Below are 17,941 nucleotides of genomic sequence, written 5' to 3'. Positions count from 1 at the left end.
TTTCCCTGCAAGTTACTTTGTTTCCACTCCTGACTTATTGCCCTTTGGTTTGGTTCATTGATAGCTTTTGTTTTGTTTTCCATCTACCAAACATCAGGCTTTTCCCTGGGAAGAGCACATGGCACAGAGAAGTGCCGCAAAGCTGGCTGCAAGACAGAGGGGATTCATTGCAGAACTGGGACTTCCCCAAGCCCTCAGTGCCAACAAGGTAACCCAAGGCAAGGCAGGTTTCTGGGCATAAAGCTCATGCAACTTCTAGTAACCTCTAATGCTTTCCTGGCCACAAGGCCACAGCTCCAGTGCCGGCATGCAGAAGTCCCAGGAATTTCTCTGCCCTCAGAGCAGTCTGCTCTGCAGAGCTCACCGTGGGGCAGGACCCCTGGCACTGCTGCAGTGATCTATTGACATGGAGTGGGCTGCAGGGTACGTTCAACTTACAGCGCTGTAACAGCCAGCATGCAGTTCGACGTCCACCTCAGGGCCTGTCTTCGTACATCAGCTTTGCACTGCTGTCATTTGTACTGGCACACACAACAGGCTTGGAAACATTCTTTCTACAGTTTGGTTCACTTCTACAACAGCACAGATTTAACAGCCAGCCCCACTGAGAGAAACAACCCAAATACACCCAGGGATGAAGATCTTGCTTTATGTTTCTGAATCCTGTAGAAGTATTCACTTTGAAGGTCTCCTGTTTCCTTTACTCGAGACAGAAAGAGAAAGGGATTCAGTGTTTGGGGATACACGCACACAGACACACTTCACACGATGTCCAACCTGTATCTCACCTTAAAAAACTGGCAGAAGGGTTGACTTCTTTATAGTATTAAACCATTAAAGTTACAAAACCTCAATTAAAAAACTGCCAGGAGATTTTTCTTATTTTATTTTTTTCTACTTTGTTCCAGAAGGATATAAAACCAGTTATGAGCAAAAAAATCTGCTTCTTACATGGAAAGTCCGAGCCATAATTACTGCCACGCTTAATGTTACTGCACACCAGGATGACTTTAACTCCCACATCATTATTTTTTATTTACTATTTATTTTGCATTTTCTATTCTGTACTTGATAAGGCATAAAAAATCCAAATTAAATAATATAACATATCACTAATACAGTTTATTTTCCCCAAGGCCACAAATGCACCGAACCAGCTTGTTTAACTCTTGGCTTATTCTTCCCTATAAGCAATTCTGAACAGGGACAATAAGAAGGAGTGGTACACAGCAAGGCTTGGATCCAACCTGAAATAGCATCTTCTGTGTCTATTTGCATTTCTCACATGAAAAATCTAGCAACCGAGCCACGCTCCTACAAAAACCCAAAACAATGATGGGTTTTTTAAATAGAGGAACAAGAGGACATGGACCCTACGTCTCTCATAGACAGACCGAATATGAGAAACAGCACAGAAACTGTGCACAATCTTATCTGTCCTCTACAAAGATTTCAAAATGCAATCCCGACAAGGTCTCTGATTTAGAGAGTTGGCGTTTATCTGCTGCAGGAATATCTGTCTTAGGAAGACGCTGGATTGATAAGAGGGATAAACCCAAGAGGAGCACTAAGAGGATAAGAATCAGACCATGCTCCATTGGATTTCGATCCATTCTGGGGGAAATCAAGTTGCCTATGTGAGAGGTAGAGAGCAGGGGGAAAAGAAAAGGAGGAGGAAAAAAAAGGGGCTGGCAAAGGCCTGTGGCCATCCGTTTGTGCTCTGGGATGAGGTAATTCCAGGGCTGAGGACAGTTGTTTCCCATTCTTTGCAAGCACATCCATCACTGCCCAGCAGGAAATCGCAGCCAACTCCTGGTCTGCCACAGTCTCTCCAGGAAGGCTGCCCTTGCCTCCTGCTGCATGGTCCCCCCTAAGAACACTCCCAGCCAGGGCTCCCCGTGGGCGGGAGGACCAGGAGACATTCAGGGACCACTCTGAAACCAGAAAGTTCTCACGAGGTGCAGGCACACGGCATTTCCCTGACACTATGGCCATACTTGCCCTGGCCAACTTCCAACTCTTGTAATTACATGCTGATGACCCAATGACCCCTTGCAGTTTCCATAGGCTGTGTTGGTTTTCACTTCCTATTGTGTTGCCTTGCACTCCTCAAGAGCTGCCATGTGCAGCCCTGCAGACACCTAACATTTTGCAGATGAAGCCACTAAACGATGCTTACCTTCTCAAGGAAGCTTAATTAAGTTATTATAGTAAAGTTGGTTTCATGCTAGAAGGTAAGCTCAGGAACAACAGATCCAGGTTAACACTGGTTACTTAAAGAAGAAAACCAGTATTTCTGCATATGTTCCCTTTCTTTCAGAGATGCAATATTGAAAAAAAGCAGAAGAGTTTCTCAGAAAGGCTTTTTGCCCCGTTTCCAGCCCTTCCGACCACACCAGCACAGCTGTGGGTGCCGCATGCCGTTATTTGTTTTCCAAGGGAAGAGGCATTAAACAAGAAGCCACGGTGCCTGGGGCAGGTCAGGGATCTGCTGCAGGGAAGACAGGGTTAACCCAGCCCTGAGCACTATGAAGCATGTTTGAAGGAAGTCTCACAAAAGTAATTTTAACTCTCTCCATCTCGCTGCCTCCCTCCTTCCCTTGCTCTCTCCTCCCCGTCCTTTTCCCCCTTTCCTCCTCCTGGTTGTACATTATTCCTCGTTCTTTACATCGCAGTTATATTTATTCTTTCTTCCACTGAAGCCGTATATTGAAAGTGCCAGTTCTGAGCTTCTGCTGTACAACGGGAGAGAGGGGGGGTGTGGGGGGGAAAAAAAGTGCTGGTATTCAGTTCCTGTGAGCTCTTGCTCACTTTGAGCACTGTTCCTATTACACAATCATGTGTTATTTTGTTGAATTTTGGCATCGAGCTTGTCTGGTCAGGAGCCAAAAAATTAGAGTGTGTCAGTCCACCAGTTCCTCTGCAGAGAAGCGCTCCCCTCGCCCAGCGTGTGCTCTGCGCTCCTGGCCCCAGGCCAGCAAGGGAAATCCATTTTACATAAAGAACGCGCGCAGCTCGAGCGCTCCGAGACTTTTTACCTACTAAAATAACTTTATGGACAAATGCCAGTCTGCGAGACACATGCGGCAGAGAACATTTGGCATGGAAAACAAGGTAAAGCACTCCGCTGAGGTACCAAAGTTTGCAGAAACGAGGAAATGGCTGTCAGTGCCGTCGTGGCACGTCACGTGTCCTGGCACCGCCCGCCCCATTGGCCGGCCCCGCCGCCGAGGCAGCCGCCATGTAAGGAGCGCAGAGCTTCGCCCCTCGCTGCATTCTTAAAATGGCGGACCTGCCGCGCGCCCGGCAAGGCGAGCCCAGCCCAGCCAGCCCCAGCCACGGGGCTCTCTTTTTTTTATATATATATATTTAATTTCCCCCCTCCTTCCCCCCTCTGCTGAAGTTTTTATAAACCTTTACAGATTTGAGTAGAAACAGATTTCTCACAACTTGCTCTGCGTCTCAATTTCACAGCTCAGCATACACTCAGGCACTGTCAAAAGCTTGACAGCGTTCCAGGGAAAATATTAACTGTAAACTTTCCAACAGGAATTGAAGGCGCGCGGCTCCCGTCAGGATGTCCCTTCTGTGGAGGAGCAGGCGATGCTGTCACGGCCTCCCAGAGCCCACCATGACCTCAGGCGGTCCCCCCCTGCCCCAACACACCACAGGCACAGCGAGGAGGGACACAACAAGCACACTGCATGCCTCACGCCCGCAGGCCGGACCCGTTGAACACTGCATGCTCTGATGTATAAATATTTGCCTCTGGCTAAAGTTCAAGCAGCCCTCTGTGGCTGCCAGACACAACAGAAAACCAACATCCAAGGGAAAGTGTTTACTGCGGCACTGGCCAACGCCACCACTGCCAGCAAACTCCGCCGGCCCGGCCTGCAGGCGCTTATCGCAGGCACCTGGCCTACCGCCACGCTGCCACCTCCCCAGGACGTATGGGGTCACTTCACGTGCCCATTTGCTTTATGGGAGATGCTTAACACACCCTCTGGACCTCGTGACCTGCATGGCAGAGGGCAACCTGTGGGCTGGCCAAAGGCGTTAACCCTTTGTGAAATCAACCTCACTGCTGTCCCCTTCAGGCGCCTTCTGCACAGCCCCGTTTGTAAAGTCAAAACGTTATCTTGGCCTGAACCGCCTGCACGCACACAAAAGCTTGCAAACAGCTACTCCTCGGCACAGCCAACTGCCTGCACATGCTGGAGAGATACAACAGAAAGCAGTCGCATATGGGATGTCTTTCAGCAGCAAAAATTAATAGATTTTAAAATATACAGCACTAGTTGGTGATGCAACGCTGCTTAAAGGATACAAAAATAAATTTTCTCACCCCTCTCCCACCCTCCAAACCAAACATGACTTAGAGCTTTCACCAAATAAGGGTAGTTGCATCCAAGTAATTCAACTCATGAATCAGCAGCTTCAGAGAGTCAAAAATCAACATGGAATGGTAAGGAAAAGAGAAGTAAAAATCTTGTAGAAACTTTGCATTGTTCAGCATTCACACAGGAGGAATGCAATGGCAAATGTGTGGCTATTGGTGAACTGACACAGCCACAGAAATCTTCAGAAAGCTACAGAAATGTCCAAGAATAATCCAGGATACCCTACGGGATGCCTGACTGTGATCAGGTTTGCTACTACTGCGGTCATCCCTGGAACAGCTTCCCAGTACTCCAATACTTGCAGTGTTACAAGGCAGTAAAATAGAGACACCAAGCCCTTGACTCATTCATGAAAAAACTCAAGCAGGATTCACCACGATCAAACAGGAGAAAGTGTATTTTGAGAAGAACGTCTCAAAGAAGGAAAGAAAGCGAAGTCAGTAGGAAAGGAAGACAAAAAGGAAGGGATGAAAGAAAGGATACCATGCCTCATTATCAACACTGAGCTAACATGCAATGACAGTTATATAAATAGCTATTCTGACGTTACCTTTAATATCTGCACATAAGCTGCTGAAATATAGGACTTCTATCACAGAATATGTATACTAAAAGATTTTATGTTGCAGTTTACACCTTTTCCTATAACTCTAATCTGGAAAAAAACAAAAAACAAACTAAAAAACACCATTACTCCTTACTCCTTTCTTAGTCTAGGTTTAAAAAGTTGCACGTGTACTGTAAACTCTCCCAAAGTGTCATCAATTTATCACATTCAGTATTCCATTTTCTTAACAGAAGTCTTAACAACTCTGCTCGCCCCGTCCAGTCGGACACGACCCATGAGCGGCCGGTGATGTCAGCGCCTTCGATCTCCTTTAGACCTAAGAAGCCCAGCACTAATAGTATCAGGACTGGCTTCCAGGAGGCCCCGGCGAATCATGTGAAAGAGGATCACAGAGGAATGTTCTGTTCCCACTGTGAACAAGACAGAATTAACTCTGAGATGCTTCCTTCTGCTGCCCTGTTTGTCTGAGGGGTCAAGACGATTAGCCCTTGTATACTCGGAACCGACCGTCAAAACAAAATATATGTTAAACCTTGATCTATTTTAAACAGACAAGGAGTCAAGCTTAGGAAGGATCACTGAAGATGCTTTTAAGGTGCAGCGAGTTATGATTTCTCATTCTGCTTCACAACAACAGCTGCCTGATAACTTTATTTTTTATTATTTCAAGATGATCCAAGGAGTATTTTTTAAAGCACAATTACCTTTTTTTTTTTTTTTTTTCTTTTCTGTTAAATATAAAGAAAGAGGGAAGGTGGATAGAAGAAAGAACGCCTGTTGTTTAAGTGATCGTGCATGAAAAAAAGAAAAACCAACTAATCTGGCAAGCTTAATTCATTCCAACAATTATTTTATCAGGCAGATTTCTATGGAAATGGATCTGCTGTTTACCACAGTAAGGGCTTCTTTACCAGTCACATCTTTGAAATCCAGAGATGAAAAAGGAGATATGCTGAAAGCATTAAAATTGTCCAAGCACTTTGATATGGTGTTTGTCTACATTATGCAGAAGAAAAGGTACTTACCAGATCTTAATTGACTATATATTTAAGAATGATCATAGCAACATATTCAGCATATTACCAACGGGTATGAAATGTTACACCCAATAAATGTTGTGTGACACGTACCTAATGGGTATTCTATCATGTTCAAAGACTATAAAACAAATACAGAAAAAAAAATGCATCCAATTGTATCTTTTTCATTGAGCATCAATGTAAATATAGACTGAAGCAATCAAAATGCTGGAAATACAAATATTCCTTTTAAAGCCACTGAATCCATCACTTTACTAGGAAAGGCTTAGCTATGTTATTTGCAATTCCCTCATTGCACAACAATGTACATTACTGTCTGTAAGCTCTAATTTGGCATGGCGCATCATTAATGACCTGAATGGTGGCTGTTTCACACATACATATTTAATTACAACAGCTGAACAAATTACATATTTATGCTTTATAAAGGGGATTGCCAGTCTAATTCATTTGCTATGCATGCAGGTACAGGGCTCCATCTGCAACAGCATCTGCACAACAAGAGCTAACAATTATCCATTGTAAGTGAGTGAGTGTATCTGGTGAAACCTGTAAGAGATGCAATCGTATTAACCACTTCACTGCCTACAAACTAGTATTTTCTCAATGGACCACACTATTTTAAATAATTTATCAACAATAATACTACTTTGCATTTTCACAACATCCCTCATCTGAACATCTCCAAGCACTTTATATGCTATAAAAAATTAAGCCTTAAACACTCCGGTGAGGAAAGTAGTTCTTCTCCCAACAGTGCAGATGGGGAAAGGAAGGCACCTAACCCTAAGGGGCTGCTTTCTCAAAGGGCACCATGGGCTTCTGTGCACCTGTGCTGATTTGTATTATTTTAACCTGTGATCCCAAGCAAAAGGTGACAAGCCCCACGTGAAAGGTGAGACTAAAACTCGAAGGCTGAGAAAGAAAGTCAGATCTCCATTAAATTAATACACAGCAGTTAAAGCCTTAGAAGACTTGGCTTCCACGGGCTTTTGATCAAGCTTAAAATTATTATCCACAACCTACCATCCTTAATTGTACGAAAAGTCTTACTGCATTATCTGCAAGCCTTCCTAAACCTGAATTATTTCCAAAAATTCATGGAAAAAATGGAAGGAGATCAGAATACCGGAAAAATATAAACGTGATATAAATCCTCCAAGAAGGAGGGAAGGGTTATCCCGGCAATAACAGTCCAAACTGATGCTTACAAATAAAAAATTAACAGAACAAAATCAAAGCACATAAGGGAGACCACTGAGCTGCCTGAACCAATTAGTATGACTGCTTCAGCATGGATATTTTCTGACAAACTCGATATATCCATGGCGTATACGAAGTAGAATTCCAGCATTAATAGAACAATAGAAGCTATATATTTAGATTCTGGCAAAGAGCTTTGAACAAACTCTCGTAAAACTCTACATTCTTCTGGCTTGGTTCTGAAGTTATCACACAGATTGAAAACTTCTTGTAACGTATGGAAATTATGGACAATCACCTCCTGAGCCAAACCTGCTCATTTAGTGCAATGCTCTTAGGGAAGGAAACAGCCAGAAGGTGAGCCTCATCCTATTTAAAATCTTTGCTAGAAGAAAAATAGTACAGGAATGAAAACTGTGCATGGCCCCAAAACAGATGTTTGACGGACTTCCAAGAGAGCCGAGAAACAAAGAAAGGTGCTGGAAATTCAGATGCAGTCCAAGCACGAAATGAAGTTAGTTTCAGAAAAACAGACAATAAGAAAACCAAAATAAAAGAATATAACGTCAAAATAAGCATGTGAGTGACAACCGAGAGATGACCATATAGAGAGTGTTCAGTGCTACGTGGCTGCAGCAAAAGGAACTGAAACATCTGGGAATGCCACATTTTAGACAAGCAGGAGATTTTTCCTTACACTGGGACATCTACAAGCACAGCAGATAACCAGTGCTCTGCAGGGAAGCCTGTGTACCGACAAGACAAGATCAAACAAGCCTTTTCCATCTCTAATTTCTTTGGCTTTGCAGGAATGTGAAATAGCCTGAGAATTTTCACATGGTAAATATATAATATATCTAAAGACCAGCCTAAGTGTAGGATTATGGAAAATTATTTCAACTTAAATACCTGAAAGAGGAAGCATTTAGGAGTAAATGAATCAATAGCGAAGTTTCCCATTATCATTTACAGGCTCTATTTAGAAATAAATAGGTCTAAATAGGCTACTTGGCATGGGGCAGCTGCAGGTCAACATTCTACATCAGACACTGTAATTTGCCATAAGTGCAGAGGTGCTCATTAATTACAGGGAAATCTGAAAGTATCCCTCAGGCCTCTGCTGTGGCTGCCAAACTGTTCAGTGAAGTGCAGGCACCCTCCAGGAAGTTCTGCTGCTGCTGCTGCTTTAAAGACATGATTGGGCTGCGCAGTACAAAAGATCAGCTGTCCCAGGATGGATATCTCAATTGGAAAAGCTATTTTATCGAATTAACAGCTATGGTGTTCTGTGAGTGCACCAAGTGCCACAGCTGCTTCCATGTCAGCATCCAACATCATCTGGATCTCCTGGCCCCACCGACTTCCCCCGAACACGCAGCTCCAGCTCTCCGTCAAGCGACAAAGAAAAGCACGAGACAAAGCAGCACAGTGAAAAATAAACCACCAGAATCTCCCTTTTCAGGGAGGTGAAGGGTGGAATAGGAATTCCAGACGTCTCCCTCCCGCAGCAGCGCAGCTCCCACTTCCTCTTGGCCCAACCTGCCCGATATTTCAGGATCCTGGCACCAGCCGGCAGCGGAGGGAACTCCACATCGCACTGAGAGCCCACGCCAGCCAGCCAGCACACCAACCCATGGGCACTGTGTGCACGAGCATGGAGCTGCTCAGGGGTTTGAACTGCTCCAAAAGGAACGAAAATACATAAAAAGAAAGGGGAGGGAGATGGAATTGTTTAGTGGACAGATGCCAGACGACATCTCTTTAATTGCATTTGGTTATGTTGCAACGTCTGCTTTTTCTACACCCTTAATTAGGCAAGAAAACTCGGGCAAAAGATCATCCCAATTTCCCCCAGCTTCCTGGGTTAACATTACACAGGATCAACTCCTGGACCTAAATGCCCTGTCACAGTACCTCAGGTGACCTTATCAGCTCTGAAAGCCAGTCAACAATCCTCTTAATGCTGGGGAGCACTAGCAGAACTGCCAGGGAAAGATGCTTGTGAGAAAGTAAGATTCATTTAGTGTTTACATCCCTCTTCTCCCCTTCTAGACATAAAAGAGTCCAAAGCGATCCATCATCAAACCTACACTTAGAAACAAAGGGGAAGAAAGGCTCCGGGGGAGGCTGCCTGTGTCTGGGCTCAGCCAGGAGCGCTGCCTGGGCTGGCAGAGAGGCACAGGACCAGGCCAGCTGGGCTGCACAGCCGCTGTGTGTGAGCACGGCCTGGCAGCGCTCTGCAGCACAGCAAGGTACTTCCCTGCGAGGATTCCAAAGAAGCAGTTTTCTTTGCTGGGACCGCAGGAAAGTATTCTGTTTATAGGAGTAAATGTAGTTTGATAACGCAGTTTTCTGGGACACCTTGTTTTTGCTTCCTTTTCTTTTGTTTGTTTTGTTTCAGCTAGTTGGAGCATTCTTGTAAGAAACCTGGGGTCAGTTTGCAAGTTATGAATCTGAATGCTTCAACAGCAAAGCAGAGCACTGCTTTTTTCACCCATTGTGGGACTGAACCATCATCATGCTTAACTTACTCTATTTGCATATCCGATTTTTCTGTGCCTCGTGCCATAATCACTCCTCTACGTAACGCTGCAATTTGCAACTGGAGAGATAATAACAATTTCATAAACAAGATTAAAACTCCAGGTATTTAATAAAGCAACGGGAATGCGGGATTACAACGGAACAGCCAAGGTACCGCACTGAAATTCCTCCGGAGAAATTAAAGCTGAACAGAAAAATGCAATAATTGAGAACAGATTTTTGCAAATTTTCCAGCCTTGTTCTGTAGGCAGCTATAAGTCTTTAGACTGTCATTGGTAAAATTCCACTCTGATACTCCCCGCTTTACTGCCGTGTGTGCCTCCAGCTTCTGCAGCTGCTTGCATGACTGCAGCACTCCTGCAGTTGTGTTCCTGCAACACCCGGATCGTCCCTGAAATATTAATCAATGACTTATATACAGGGGTCTAATTTAAAAGCTACTAATTAATTGGGTTTTGTTGAGTTGTTTGGAAATGAGAAGCTATTGAAGCATTTAGCATCTCGCTGCATGCACGCACAGCTGACAAATGTGTTAAGAGCCTCAAGTTCAGATGTCCAACACTGATCCAGACTGGCGGAGGCCTGCAAGGTGCAATGAACTCTCCCCCAAAGAAGTTCACTGTAAGGAGGCCAAGTCGTACTCTTAAAATAGACTGCGTTAGCTGGATCCAAGAATTACAGTCCCCTTGGCCAAAGGTGTACAGTTGGGCTGACTTCTGCTCCCTCTTGTCAGACCTTCTTGAGCCCAGAACAGTCAAAGCTCTCTTAATTTAAGAGAAACTGCTTACAGATCTAGAAATTTAATGCCAAACAGGAACAGCTCTGAAAACAAGTCACCATGGGTCAGGCAATGGTCTTTACTGGGGAAGACATGAACTTTTAGTATTTGCCAAGCCTAAGCAATAGATAAATGAACCACAGCGTTCCAGGAACTCCAAATTATCTTGGAACTTCACATCTTGTTGACACATTCATCTCCTGCCCAGGACGAAGCAGGGCTGAGCGCAGCCACAGCCCAGTGCTGTGCTGAAGGAGCAGGGTGAGCTTCCAGGGAATACTCTGAATGAGCCCAGCCGCCACTCCAGAAAGGTCAAACGGAGCAAAAACCACGAAAATCCCTCCCACTTCCCATCTGGCAAGCACAGCCACTCTAGGTGATAGACAGTACGATACCAGTGGTATTTCCTCACGCAGCAACCAAACTATTAAATAGAGTTGCAAGGAGTATTTCTACCCTACAAGCAGCAAGAAGAGCTTTGTAATCTCAGTAATCATTCTGCTTTGTTTTGAAAGTAGCACATTTACTTTACTTTTTTTTTTAAGCCTAAATATTCATATTTTAAAATATATGTTGAATATATATGTGCATTAACCAGCTGGCATTGGACTCCTCCAAAACACACTTTCCTTTAGTTTACATATATTTTGGGCTGTGCTACTTTCTGACCTTAGAATCAAGTTGGATAGCAAACTATTATTTTTAATAAGTTCTAACTGCTCCTCCCTTCCTAAGAAGCAGAAATTTGCTGCCAACACACGGCTCCAATTCACAAGAATATTTATTGTGCTGATAATTGAACTCCAGTCATGTGACTAAAATAGGCTAACCGAAAAAAAAAAAAAGCAAAAAGCTCAACAGTAATTTCTAGACATCTATAAATTTCTTATTCTTTCTGCAGAGAGGAAGCTCCCTGGGGCTTTCTGGATAGCCTCAGTTTTATTTATCACCCACTCTCTTCCAATCTATGAATGTCATAATTCATCCTCTTGCAAAGAGATGAACATGGCCTCAATCACACACCATCCTTGTATCAACTAGATACTGCTAAACAGCAGTTATGGTAATGGAAAATCCTTGTGGTCTAGATATCAGTTTTAGTTGCTATTGGCTAAAATGTCCAAATCTGAGGTCTGAACCAGACTGCAGCTGACTGTAACCACTGCTGCCCTTTGGGTGTCAAGGAGAGAGAAGGGGCAGAGGTGTTCTCCAAGCAACTCTGGCTCTGGCCACACGTTGGGATGGGCAGCCTCTGCAGACCTCTCACCACTCAAGAGTGCTGGAAAGCTACTGAGTTTGTCGTCATCATTTCTGCATTAAGAAAACTTAAGTACTGTATTATTGTAATTCACATGCAGCACCTAAGGCCAACATGTTCTACCTAATCAAAGGTACTTGTGTTTCTTCACAAAGAAGTGAACGTGTGCTTGGTAGCTCATTTCTTGCAGGAAACAAGAATACCTCTACTCCCAGGCTCCTAAATGGCTTTTTCAACTAAATGAGCTCCAACTGGTAAAGGTCATAAACTTTCAAGAAGACCTCCAAGTAACTTTAAATATACTTTGCTATTTTCACTTTATTTTGTCAATGATATTTTTATTACAGTCTTAAAATACTTTTGCAGATTGATTTTATCCTTAACAGTTTGAAAAGTGCATTTTTTTTTAGTGCCTTAAACAGACATTAATTTAATACCACTATTTTCAGTTCAATCACAATCAAATCTATGTTTATAAAGCCTTCCTGTGTCCAAATAGCGTTCTGTGCTCCAGCACACATTGTTTAATATTTCTGCGTTAAAAGAAGCTTCTTATTTTGCTCAATCTATGTGACTGCCAAGAAATATTTCTGAGCATGAATAAGCCATGAAATGTACATTTAAAGTCAGATTAAAAATATGCAACTTTGAGTTTGGAATCAAGAATAAACACTTGGAATCAAACCTTGGCCCTACTAAGGTCAATGGGAAGAGTTTAAAAGTGAGTTCTTTGTGATTACAGGGATGGGGCTCTAGCCTCAGCCTTGCTCATGATCCAGATTCCAGTGATCTCTGCTCTATCTGCACTGGTAGAGCAGGAATAACACCACCCCCTTAGCAGCACATCATGCTGGAAAAATGTAATTCAAAGTTGCATTTTAAACATACATTATCACGTGAGCAATCACTAATTTCAGTGTTTATTGTTGTTGTTTTTTTTTTTTTTAAATAAATAATTCTTTATGCACTAGGTAATATCACCAAATCCAAGTTGTACAAGCAGGTCGTGAGCTTGTGGGTTGCTACCTTGAGAAAAATGATCTGTGTGTTAGTTAAGGCAGTGAGCAATGCTGTGGGTTTTTGAACTGCCCAAGCAAACTATTTTTTGTTTTTAAAACATTTCTGAGGATTCAGTCCAAGGCACTGGTCAGATTAGGTCTCTGCGTTCCAATCCAGCACATGCCTTTAAGGAAAACAAGACCTGGACGCTCATTTGCCTACTGCAGTGCAGCTGTGCCAGTTCCCACTGACTGAGTGACTCCTCCTGAACGCCAACTTTCCCTTTCTCTTGCTCTTGGACTTTAGGAGGGTTGCATTTCTGCTTTTTTCTCTCTTGCCAAACAATACGATAAGTCCAGCCTTGTTTCCCAAACAAACGGAGAACTTAGTATTAACAAACAAGCCAAGTCCTGCTGCAAACGGAAAACATTGATAAGAGAGTACAAAGAAATAGTCTCGACTACTGGCCACAATTAAACTTCTTTTCTAACAAATCATTACAGCTGAAAGCACACACTGGAAAATGTTGTCATGGCAGATACCACCAGACCTCCACTTGTTGGTGGCCTGGCACACACTCTCCTATTCAGGCCATTCCCAATTTTCCTGAAAAATTTCTGGGGCAGTGTTGTTTTTTTTTCTAATCTAAGGGACAGCCTGAAAGAACTGCAGCTGAAGAACATTCCTCACAACTTCTAGGCTTTTTAAAGCTCAGCCTGGAGGTTTTGCTGTTGCCCAAAGCCAGCTTTGGCCAGACCTTTACAGCAGCTTACACTGGATTCCATTAAAAAAGACTATGGTTTTACACAGACATTCATCTTGGACATTTCAGCAATATGTAGCTCATTCTATTTTACATACTCGTATGAATGTATGCACTTATTAATGGTGAACATTATCAGATGGCTGAGATCAAAAATTAAAATGTCAGCGATGTAGAAAAAGAAGAATCTAGATTGAGAAGTTGGCTTGCCACATAATCTCAAAAGCACGAGTCCTACTTACACTCAGTTTGCCTTGGTCTTTCCCTTCTGGTATTTTCATATTGACACTTAAATGCCAGTTTTGCTGTATTTTGGGGGGGATGTGGATGGATGCCTACATGTTCCAACCACTAGTTTCTTAAATGCAGTCAGGAGTCATGCATGAATCTAACTCCTCCCTCTGCGACGTTGCAGGGTTTCATGAGCTAACATCATGCCTTGTTCTGTGTCACTTCTTTGCTTCCCTGGAGCTCTGTTGATACCACAGTCATCAATACAGGAAACCAAATCAAAATTTACAGTGAAGCCCACAGTGGTATGTACTAACACACTGCATGGAAACATTACAGCAGCACCACTGGTGCAATACATTCTGCATCATGTAGATCTGCCCAAATCAAATGTGAATCAGAGCAGTGCACAAAACACAAAGGTAGAAAAACCTCTGTGAGACCACTCTGCCCACCTCTGTGCCTACAGTGTGATCCCTACAAAGACATCTGTAGCCTTCCTTCTGTTTTCAGCAACTTCAGCTGAAGGGCATTTAAATTTACCCTTGGGGACTACTCCACATCTACCACGTTTCTTTGATGGCATGTTTTTCAGCCATACTCCCAAGTCCCAGCCTGAATTATCCTTCACTCTCCTTAGTGTTCACACCCTTCATACAATCAAAGATCTTTTACATCTTCTCCCCAGGGTGAGCTATACATATTTAGTGCACCAGCCTATGATAACATTATTCTCAATAAATAGCATACACATAAAGAACCCATTGACTCAGAGGAAGTCTATCTATGGACCAGGTTGTAAAAGGAATAAGTACATGGCAATCTGGCCTTAATCTTCATCCATAAATCAATAATGCCAGATACCCTCTGCAATTCCTCTTTGTTCTGACTTTCCCTAAATACAGTCATTAGAGGTTCCAGTAATGCAAATGCAGGATCTTTTCCATTGTGAAGTCAAGCAAGAGGACCACTGAACCCCTTTATGTCTTAAAGGGTGCTGCTATACAAATGAACCAGTTGAGAGGACTTCAGCATACTGCCTTCATAGCCCTGGAAGGTGCCAGGAGGACACTAAAGCAGCAGAACTCTGATGAGTGGCTGCATTCTAGGGTGAGTAACCAAGAAAAGACAACCTTCATTATTGTTCATGGGGTAAAAAAAAAAAAAAAAGAGGAAAAAACCCCAACATTTCAGACCCTTCAGTGAGGACTGTCGAGCAGCTCAGCATTTAGTGGTTGGTACGCACAAAAACAGAGCTATAAATGCATTGCTTATTCTCACTGTAAACCCTTTTCAAACTGGTTCCCCTAATGAATATAAGAAGTATTGATTTTTAAACCCATGCAGGTTCTCAGAGACAATGCAGACTGACTTAATTATAATCAATAAAATTTACAGACAGTGATGCAACCCAGCAGAAATATTCCTACCAAAAGGTATGGCATAAGAATACTCCAATTTCCCTATTGCACTGCTGTAATATGACCTTAATACATATTTTATTATGTATAGAAGCCTGTCCATGCATCTATCAGAGGATCACCTGCATATCCACAGTTAAAACTAATTTGGTGATGTCTACAGTTACCTTTACGTATCTTTAATGAACAAGAAGAATTTTCCAGCAGCCTTTATAAGAATTACTGAGAGCATCCCTCTCCTTTTGGATATTCTCCCATCTTTCAATCTATTGACCCTCATCAATTTTATCTGAAGCTATTTCTATTGCACTGATAAAGCATTAAAAGGTAGAGAGACTGAGGTGAGACTTGTCTCACCTGAATGTGGCCGCCTTCTGGCTGGGCACTTCTCAAAGTGAGCTGCCACTGCTCCATCTGAAGTCAACAGTGAGAGCCAGACAGTTGTGAAAGCATTCTGGGGAGCTGCAATGCCTTCAGGGAGTGCCTCTCCCATTTTGCCAAACAACAGAACCAGCCCAGACAGCCTCCTGCCACCAAGCACTAAGCTCTGGCAGATAAACTAAGATGAGGTGAAGTAAAGCACAAAGCCTTTGGATCACAGACTCTGGGCAAAGAAGTAGAATGAGAATCTGATGTAGTTTGGAATAGGATGGAAACTCCCAGAGCATCCTACTTGATGAGGCAAAGAAAACTGATGGCAGAAGGAGAAATGGAGCAGAAATCAGAGTTTTAGACTGTCTTCTGAACTTGCTTTGTTCCATTTGTCTCTCCTCTGTTACCTTGCACCCACCTGGAGGTTTGGACCATCCAATCCCAATGCAAGGTCACCTTACAGCATGTCTGTGCTATGCAATGAAGAGGTCTGTGCAGTGCCAAAATGTCTTCAGCAGCAGCAACCACCCTCATCATCACCCAGATGCCCTGCAGAGCTGAGCCTAGTGCTGTCACAAGACTGTTTAGACCTGTTAAAGTGATTACTGGACGTGAAAGGATGACAGTTCATGTTCAGTGCTTGCTTTCAAAGCCTGTGCTTGGCAAAGTCCTAACTTATGGGCACACCACTTTGCACCTTAAACATTAGATGCTTCAAGGTAATAAACCTTGATAAGGCCCCACCTATGTAGTTCCTGAGATGACAACCCTCTGATCAGCACAGGTCCAGAGAGTCACTTCTCTGAGGGTACAGTGCCCAGATAAAAGCTGAAACAAACCCAAGGACTTGGGCAAGGAGGACACAGTGGAAACTGGCATTATTGCACTCAACAGTTCCACAAGAAAACAGGCAGTCTGCCATCTCCCACTAACTAACCCCTGCAAAACTGCTGTACTAGTAATTACCAGTATTAAATTTGAGAGGAAACAAAGAGAATAAACAGCTTGACCACTCCTGCAGCCCACCTTTCTCTTTTCTAAGTGCTTCTGGAACAGCTTGGTATTAATGGCTGTGCCTCTCTCTCCATGACAAATGAGTCGGTGTTGACAGTATAGGCTATCAGTAAGTGTTGAATAAGATCTAAGTAAAAAAACAACAAGAAGATACCTTCTTTCGTAAATATCTTTCAGCTGGCACAGTAAATTACATTGATTCAGGAGTGACTCATTTCCAACACTGCACACATTAGCAGCCAGTATTATTCAATTTGAGATTTTAATTTATAACATACTCTTGGTAATGTACTCCCAATACATTCCTCACTTCCCTACCCGGTGACTGACAAAAGATGAAAGATCTTTACTGTATAAATATTTTATATTAAACCCTTCACTCTGCCGTATTTCTTCCATTGTCAGTTCCCATTTGCGAACACTGTACATTGTCCCAAAAAGTGCTGATGTAGGCAAAGGGTGTGTGCTTGCACGCAGTCCTGCAGTAGCCATAAGCAGGAAGCCTGGGGAAGTCCATGTGGGAAGCAAGCTCTGATGGCCAGGGCCTGGGCCATTCTGGCACAGGATAATGAGCCATATTAATGCAATGCAGGGCCCCACAGCGATGATGCTGGAAGCAACCATCCCTCAGCCCTGCTCAGGGCACACAGTGGTGGCTCTGCAAGCAGAAGAGACCTTCTGCCTTCAGTCCTTGACCTGGGTGAGGAGTAAGAACGCCTCTTCACTAAGTAAACATTTCACACACTCTCCTGTCACCTTGTCTCGGGGTGAAACTGTGTCAGCAGGCAAGATTAGATAACTTGACCTAAATCGTCCTGGAAATCTGTGGCAGACCTCAGCTCAGATCTTCTGACATCCTGTTGCGTGTATTACTGACGAGACCAACCCTAATCTAGTATGAGAATCCCTTTCCAAACAGTTACTTAGTAAGGGCTAAGTGCCACCACCAGACAGCCACAATAAAACCCTCCTGGCCGAAGCCAGATTTGGCTCCTATTTCTGAATTAAATCATTGGAAGGCTGTAGCCATCAGCTACATACATTGCTGCCTATTCTTGCTTGTTAAGCACTTGCTATCTAATCCAGAAACGCTCCCAGCCCCACAAAGTGCACAAAACAGAAGTTATTTGTTCTGCTCTGGGCTGGTTCTTTGAGCAAATTAAAGTTGCATCTTATGGTCCAGTTGTTATTGTGCTGCAAAAGGTCCCCCAACCAACTGCTCTGACTTTCTGTGGTCATCAAGAAGAGTTATTTCAGGACCCCGCAGTCTGGATCGTGCAGGTATTTCATTGCTGGATTTGAGGCAGCACATGTGAATGCGCTACCCTACTTAGATACATAAAAAATAAT

At 43.4% G+C, this 17,941-nt stretch overlaps 1 protein-coding gene and 1 long non-coding RNA gene across 40 annotated transcripts in view; one reads left to right on the top strand and one right to left on the bottom strand.

The window, feature by feature from the left end:
• Window positions 1-17,941, bottom strand: part of NFIA (nuclear factor I A) — a 323,759-nt gene that overhangs the window by 165,206 nt on the left and 140,612 nt on the right. The gene's annotated exons all lie outside the window — the stretch shown is intronic.
• On the top strand, window positions 2,982-3,670 carry LOC146759082 (uncharacterized). Its single transcript, XR_014932837.1, has 2 exons — window positions 2,982-3,114; window positions 3,550-3,670. It is a non-coding gene; the product is annotated as an uncharacterized LOC146759082 (long non-coding RNA).

This window comes from Coturnix japonica, chromosome 11 (genome assembly GCF_054131305.1).
Source record: "Coturnix japonica strain WE chromosome 11, WE-NBRP24, whole genome shotgun sequence".
In the NCBI taxonomy this organism is placed as follows: domain Eukaryota; kingdom Metazoa; phylum Chordata; class Aves; order Galliformes; family Phasianidae; genus Coturnix; species Coturnix japonica.
This window is presented reverse-complemented; position numbering and strand designations above follow the sequence as displayed.